We start from the raw sequence: 8790 nt of genomic DNA, 5'->3' as shown, positions 1-8790 counted from the left end.
ATTAACAGCCAAACTAGCAATCTCGTCTTTATCTTCAATAAAAGAACCATTATCAGTAGCCATTTTATGAATATGGTTAATGGACCGTTTCTTATTAACCAAAGAATGAAAGTACTTATTGTTCATGTCACCCTCCACTAAATGTTTGACAGACGTTTTTTGTCTCCATAAGGCTTCCTCCTGAATCTGAAGCTTAGAGAGCTCCCCTTTAGCTTCATTAAGGCTGCACAAATTGGCCTCAGAGGGATTATACTGACAAAGATCATCAATGTTATTAATATTAGTCTCAGCAAGAAGAATGTTGTTAAACAAGTTTTTAAAAACATTATGAATCAACCAATTCAAAACAACCTTAAGCCTTTTGAGCTTAAGCCAAAGTCTATACATGCCACTAATAGAATCATCAGGAAAAACATGAGCATTCCAATTCACTTGTACCACATCAAGAAAGGAATCATGAAGAATCCACATATTCTGAAATCTAAATTGATTAGGAATATTGATAGGGTTATTCTTAATATTAATAAGCAAAGGAGAATGATTTGACAAAGTGCAACTAAGATGCTCAACTTTGGTCAAATTAAAAGTGTTCACCCAGGAATTATTGAATATTACAATGAATTACTTGAGTAAAATCACCAATGATATCAATTCTAACAAAATCTTTCCAAAAGATCCAAATTTTGCTAGCAATATTCGACTTAGCATTGTTAAAACCCAAATACCTAGCCGTTCTAGGTAATTTATCCACAGAAATGAGGGGCTCCAATAAAATAAGAATAGCAATGTTATGAATGCGACATAAGTTTTTAACCCTAATTTTAGAAGAGGGGCAGCCGATCCCTTTAACGTTCCAAAAAATAACGTTAAACATAAAAAACATTAATGAGAAGTATGCGATCTAGTGCTTCTAGGATATTGTAGAATAACACTTCTAGGCTTTCTACCCCTCTTACCACGACTCCTAGAGAAGCTAAGGTCATTATCTTCTCTAGCATAGCATTTAGCTATAATATCAATTTCCATATCAGTATAGGCATCAAAATGGTAAAGGTCAGATAACAACATAGTTTTATCATTTAAGTTACCAGTAGGCCCCTTAGAAGGCCTCTCATTTTCAATATAAAAAACACCATCCTTAAGAGATGTCAAAGACCGTTCATTACCTTCCATAGGGCATTTACCTTTATCAAGTTTAGAGTTACTCTCATGATCCTCTATACAATGTTCCTCAATCCGTAATTGAACAGAATCAGCTAGATGATGAGAAGGCTCCACCTCCTCAACCACGCCATTCTCAATGTCATTAACAGTAGCCCGAAGCTGTAAAGAAGAGTTAACCAAAACTTGCGACCCATCTTGTATAACCTGGAGAGTCTCAATAAAATCATTAGTTTTGACAGCCATTAAATTATTAACTTCTTCCACATTAGCATTGTTAATAGTTTGAGAAGAATCAAAAGCAGTGAGAGAAGGGGAGTTATACACCATATTGTTAACCTTGTATTGAGCAACATTCCCTTCCCCCCCATTACTGGCAACACCATCCCCCACAACACATGGAAGCTCAATAGGAGGAATGACAGACGGGATAATAACAGCCAGAAAATCAGGTTGCACTTCAACCACATTACCAATCGTCAAGATACCATTTTCTTCCATCACAATATGATTACTGTCATTAACCGTATCTGATTCTGGCATTTTAGTGATCTTGGAATTCTCTTTAGATTTCTTAAGATTGGAATGTAGCTTAAAACATTCATTCACACTATGCCCATGCATCTTACAGTGCACACAAAAAATGGGAAAGTTTTCAAATTCTACTTTTTGAAAATATCTGTTAAGTTCAGAGCCCAGCCAAATCTCATTAGGAATTTTTTTAGAAATATCCACCTCAACCAAAATCCTTGCCACAGACGGACGGGAAATCGAAGCCGTAGCCTGATCCGTTTGCAGCAGCCGTCCAAGGATAGAAGCCAAACCAAACAGAATATGAGTATTGAAAAAATGCAGTCTAAGGTTAGGGAAAGATACCCACACCGGAACAATAGGCGATTCATGACGAACATCAAAATCTGGAGTCCATTTAAGAATACGCATATGACAAGATTGAATATAGTAAGAGCGTCTAGAAAAAATCCTGTTATAATCCAGATCATTAGTCAATTGAATAGCTACATGCCTAGGATCAAGTAAACCAATATGAAAAGTACCAGACAGCTTAAGATTGTAAAAAAACTTTCGGATCACATCAATGTTAGGACGCTTAAACACAAACTTTCCCACAAGAGTCAGAGCAAAGGGCTTAGCAAGCTGAGCTACAACCAAATCATCAATCAAAAGCGCAGGACACCCTTTGAACGAAGAATGAACAAATTTCGGGTTAGAGGAAGAACCCCCCTCACCAGCTAAAGCATCTCTAAAAGAACGGGGTTTACCATTAGGGATCGAAGCGACCGTAGGGTTAGATGACAATGGAGTCATCATCCCCCCAGAAAGAAGAACATAAAGGCCAACCAAACCAGAACACCGCAAGAAAAATCGGAAGAAAAAGAAGAAACCTAAAAGAACAAAGCGAAGGAAAGCCACAAGGCGAAACGAGAAAACACCAGAAAACCAAAAAATGGAAAAGAAACCCTGAACAAAAATAGAATAGCATAAGGAGGAAGGGTTAGAGGACACCGGTAAGCAGAGAAAACCAGCCGAAGAACGCCGCGGAGACGCACGGACGGCCAAACCCTAGAAACGCCTAGAAAACGCCTCGAGAGAGCCAAAGAGACGTTCAAAAAAGATTCTGATGTACTTAATAAACTGTTGTGTTCTTTATGTTCTTCATGATACAAGCCTCAACGTATCACCAATTTTAGCAGGAAACTGCAAAGAATCATCTCATACTTAAAGTTAGGCATTTAGCTTATAATTTTGACACGCTTAATTTAAGAAATCATACTATCTATGATTATGAGATTTTCATTTACAACCAGTTAAAGTTTACGTTTTTTTTTTCATTTTATCAATATCCTTATCAAATGTTTCAGATGTTATAAGAAAACTAATAAAGCGTCTCAAATAGGATGCGAGCTTGAAACATAGCTATTACTAATCTAGGATTCCTTCCATTTCATTGACACAACTATGCTTTGGTTTGCATCAGATTCATCTTTCTTGCTTCAATGATAATTTTCAGGCTGGAGTCTTAAGATTCCTTGAATGATTATTGAATTTACTAATTTAGTGCTATTCAAACATAATATAATTTTGTATGACTATTGATTATGTATAAATCATCTATATGTATGCAAATATTATATTTAATGTTGATATAGAATTCAAATACTTCGATATAACATATCATAATTTTTTTTTTATTATTATATATTTTTTATTTTCTAAATTTTTATTCACATGCACCATGTGCATGTGCATTTATAGTAGTTATTATCAAAATTGGATATAAACATCTTCAAAAATCATTATAAGCTTAGAGCTTTAGGTCAAACTTTTTCAACTTATATGGGACAAATCTTGTTGCAACATATTAATATTCAATAAATCTATAATACTACAGGAAAATTGTGAGTTATCGACAACCCAAATTTGTCCAGAATATTTTGTCAGATTTTAAATAAGCCAATGGAATTTCTGCCTGTTTTTTTGGGCATATTTTTCGCCTTAGATAACTGCCAGCTTTACAAAAACCGACGATTTTGCCGGTGCTTTTTTTATAGGCACATTTCCAGTGGTCTATCCGCTGAAAAATTCAGCGCTAAGTTACCAACAGACTATCTGCCGATTTAACCACCGCTGCTACTGGCAGACAAAAATTTTGTCGGTAAAAAGAAATTTTATTATAGTTTAAGACATTAATTATAAAGAATAAGAAACTCCTAATGATTAATATAAAAAATATGAATAATTATCATCTCTATCTTCTTCATCATTATATTCTTCATCTTCTTATTCAACATCAACTTGAGTACTACCCAAAGCATCTTAGTGCTAAAGCTACTTTAACATAGATGACACAATCTCCTAGAACTTCTATGGCATATATAGTAAGTTTTCTATGATATTGGCTCCTTCTAGATCTCTAGCTAAGAGGTGAAGGGGTACCAACTTAAGTCCTTAAAATGACCTTTATAGCTTGATTTGTGGTCATTATTGCATCATATTTTTCCGACCATTAATAAGATTATTATTATTAATAATTCTTCTTCTTGTTTCAAATTAATTAGCTTTTATTTTGTAGTCTTAAAAAAACTATTTATATGAGACCAAAATGTCTTATATTGATTGAAGGACTTATCAACTCATCATATCAAGCTCTTGATCACATCTTGCATCAATTTGGGATACCAAATAACTTCATGATTTGATGCAATATTGTAATGTGAACTGAAATTATTCTATAAGTATGCTAGATCCTAGGACTTTTTCTATGTTAGAAAAATGCAAACTTAGATGCAATTTAAATGAACATGCCATATTTATGTTGTAGTGTATATGATGATTAAGAATTTGGATCATTATCTTTCATTATAAAGATAAAGCCCCATCAACATTTTGCATAATGATTAGGCTTCACTTTATAGATACAAAAAAAAAAAATTAAAAAATATTGCACGCACATCCCTAATATGCTCATTATTAGTAGAATGTGTCTTTTTCCCTTCATGCCATCTTGCCTTGTTGACCCACTTTTATATACACATAAGTGGTTAGATTATATTCCTTTAAGGAAGTCAAAACAGGTTGATGTGTTAGGTCTGGGCCCAATCTAAATCCAGTTAACTCGAACCAGGCCCACTTTATAAATGGGTTGAAAATACAAACTTAAACCTTATCCGCCAGCAACCCAACTGACTGAAACCTAACCTGTTAACCTGCTTTAATTGCTAAAAACATATTTTAACCATAAAGCTTAGGATACTTAATTAAAAAATGAAAAAAATAGGAAGATTAATATAGTCAATGATCTAAAGATATGTTGAATAAATAATATTCATATTCTTCAAATTTGTGTCAAAAAATTTATATTTGGAAAAAATCTTGTATCTGATAATGCATTATGAATGTTAAAATAATACAGTTGAATAGTATATATTATTTTTAGAAATTCAAAATATTATCTATTATCTTACGAGAACAATATATGTTAGTTTAAATGATAATTTAAAGATTATGGCACACGTACATTTTAATGAAAAATAATAATAATATTCTATTTATGGTTAATTAAACACTATGATCTTATATCCTAACCAACAAATAGAACTTATGAATGATATTTAAAGCAAGAAAATGAATAAAAAAACCATTGATATAATTAGGAAGAATGAAATTCTATTTCATTTAGCATTATAAATAACAAATTAAAGAACAAAATAAAAAATAAATGATTTGTTTGTTAAAAAAAACTACTAGTATACAAAGAAATATCACATACAGACAAACATTTTTAGATTCATGTTCCCATTTGTAAAGATCGCTACAAAACCTTCTTTTCACATGTACCTCATGTAACCATAGATTTTCTCCTTCCAAAGCTGAAGTTCCACATGACAAATCTTCAAAACAAATAAATGACAATTAAGGTAATTTTTTTTGTATCATATTCCTAATGATCTATGAAGCAAGTTTTCGACACTGATGTGTATTATTTGATACCTCGTTCAAAAGATCAATAGCATGCAAGCGAGTTGATTTATCATGAAACAACAATATTCCACTAATATATTTAGAAAGAATATGTCCTTGACTTGCACCTAATTGAAGATGCTGCAAAACAATATCAAATATTCTTAGATTGAACATTTCCTCCTACAAAATTATATATCAAACAAGTAGATTTTTATTATACTTGTTTTATTGTCCGTGCATTAAATGCCCGTGAATAAAATTTTAAAAATAAAAATTTATATTATAAAAAATTTAATTATATTTTTTAATAAAAATATGATATTATTAATTTTATCAATATAAGCAATACTAATTATTAATTATATTGCTGAAAGTTTATATGCTTTTCATAAGATATGCATCAAACAAAAAACATATACATTTTCTATTTTTTTCATTTACCCAAATATTAAATGATACTTGATATCATTGTATATAAGCTCTACTACAAAATCTAGCACAAAATCTAATATGAGATGTTTTAAGGCTACACATTTTGTTATGCAGACAAAATATTCAATATAAATTTTGATGCAATGAGAAATCATATATTAATATTAAGATAATTAATTTTCATAGAGAAAAAAAAAAATTCAATGCTAATAAATAATTAATCTCATGCAACTAAGAATTAATGGCAAAAAATAGTTTCATGAAAAGCTACACATTTGAGTGAAGATCAATAACTCTCATAAACAAAAATAAAAATAAAAATAAGAGGGAAAATAGTTAAAAAAATATATCAAAGCTCATACAAAATAACATATCCAAAAATTCAAATATTAAGATTCGTCAAAATTCTAAAAAGAAAATGGTTTATCCATCCAAAATATTAATTTTTATTACATGTTTAAATATCATGTATAAACAATACAGTATCAAAGTCCATCTACAATAAAAACAGCCCCAATAGTACACAAATAGCTACATATAAGTTCTCAGGAGTAACATGTATTAAAATCATTAGAACCATAAAATAGAAACCACATAATCACAATATAAAAAATACAAGACTCTAAAGCTTAAATTTTAAATATAATTCAATTGAAGAATTCAATTGAAATATCTAACTTTATGCAACAAGATCACTTCCACTACACAAAAAAGTTGAATTGTAGAGATTAATTTTGATACATAGAAATAGTAACAACAAGAAAAGTATCTTACAATCATTTTATAAATCGAAACGCTAGCTTCACTTTAAATAATTGTTGTCTCCCTAGATGCTTCTCAATCTTCTTTGGATTGCATAGCAATTGCTTTTATAGTTTTTGCTATCACCGGTATATTGACAACTATTAGATTTGAGTTTGGAGAAAAAGATTGTAGAGAATATTGGAAGAATTTATGATGGATCTTATATCATTTTACAGCTGAAGATACCAGTTTTACTTTATATAACTACGTTATACTCCATTATGCTCCTCCATTTTCTCCAAATTGCAAATTAATTATGCTTCTGACATTCAACATAATAGGTGTATTGTCTTCCATTTAGCAATAAATGTCAGTAGGGGTATAAGGTATACAAAGAGTTTGTGAAGCTGCAATGGAATGGTGTGAAAAACCTAAGAATTAAGTATGAGATACTATAAAAATTAAAATTATGATATTTGGCTTAAAAGAGTTATTGCATTATAAGGTTCCTATACTATTTGGTTTGAAATCGATAGAAATTAAAATGCACTTCATATGAGTTAGGAGTCATATTCTCCCAAAAATGTAGATATAATATTTAATTTTCAAAAAAATGACTGCTTTTCACTTTAGGAGTATCAACCATAGGTTTAAAAAAAAATTCCCCATTTTAAATTCATTTCATATTTAGAGAAAATTGAAGGGGTAGAGATTTTTGGGAGAGCTATAGATCCTCACATTATCTGGATTACATGGTTTGTGCCTCTTGCTTCAAGTAACATGATGTTTAAGATCTTTAAAACCTAATTGACGCATCATTATGATAAACCATATAGCTTGAAATATAATTATTGTTGATATAGAGTTACAACAATAAATAAAAGATTGTAGAATTGTTTAGTGAGCATATGCTATATAATTGGCTAAACAAAATGAGGCACTAAAGAAGTTAACTGAATCTAAAAAATAGATACTTAGAAGTAGCAGTCAATGACAATGGATTTAAAGATTTTGGTAAGAATAAAATGATTATAATTTTGCAAATAGAGTTCATAAAAATTGAGAAACAAAATGAATATCTAAACAAACCTCATGGTAAATCTCACAAATTATATCCCCCTTCTCATTGCACCATCGCAACACACAATCCCTATGAGCATACTGCGTATGAGAAGCTAAAAAGATGGAAATAAGAACAAAAATTGCAAAGAAAAATCAAATTAAAGTAGCATTTGAATTAAATGCAAACATAACAAAGGGTTACAAACTTCAAAACATAGTAATATAAGCATAAACAAAAATTGCAAGATTAAGCAAAATCAAACGTGTGAAATGAACATTTCTTTGTTTTGAATATCTATTTATTAAAACATATAACATAAAGTGCAAAAGATAAACTAACATTAAATAACACATTTATGATACAATATCAAAATTTTAGAAAAATGCAACCTTTTCCATCAAATAACAATATAACTTTGTAATCCAAACTTTGAAGTCAAGATCGAACACCTCAATCAATTACGATTGTTGAATGTTTAACTTAAAATTAATGTCCTTGAAGAATACAATGTGAATCATTTGACACAAAATAAAAGAAGAGCACGACAAATAGATAATCATGTAGAAGAAAAAAGTTTATATTTTGGAAGGAAGCAACTTGCAAATCTAATGCATAATAGAGAAATCTCAAAGCCACAACAACCACAAGAACTAATATAAAGAAAAATATTAGAAAAATGAAGAGAGAGAAAGAAAGAGAGAGAGAGAGAGAGAGAGAGAGAGAGAGAGAGGAAATAAAGAGAATATGATTAGACCTTTCAAGTGACTTCATATAATCATAAGGCGTAGACTTACTGACTACCGCCTGTGACTACGTACTCTCATCATCGATTACATCAATTTAATCAACATTCAATAAAAAATAAAATTATATATATATATATATATATATATAATTTATTTCATGTA

Source organism: Dendrobium catenatum, unplaced genomic scaffold (assembly GCF_001605985.2).
Source record: "Dendrobium catenatum unplaced genomic scaffold, ASM160598v2 fragScaff_scaffold_1178, whole genome shotgun sequence".
Taxonomy (NCBI): domain Eukaryota; kingdom Viridiplantae; phylum Streptophyta; class Magnoliopsida; order Asparagales; family Orchidaceae; genus Dendrobium; species Dendrobium catenatum.
The sequence above is the reverse complement of the archived record's forward strand: the minus strand, read 5'-3'. Positions refer to the sequence as shown.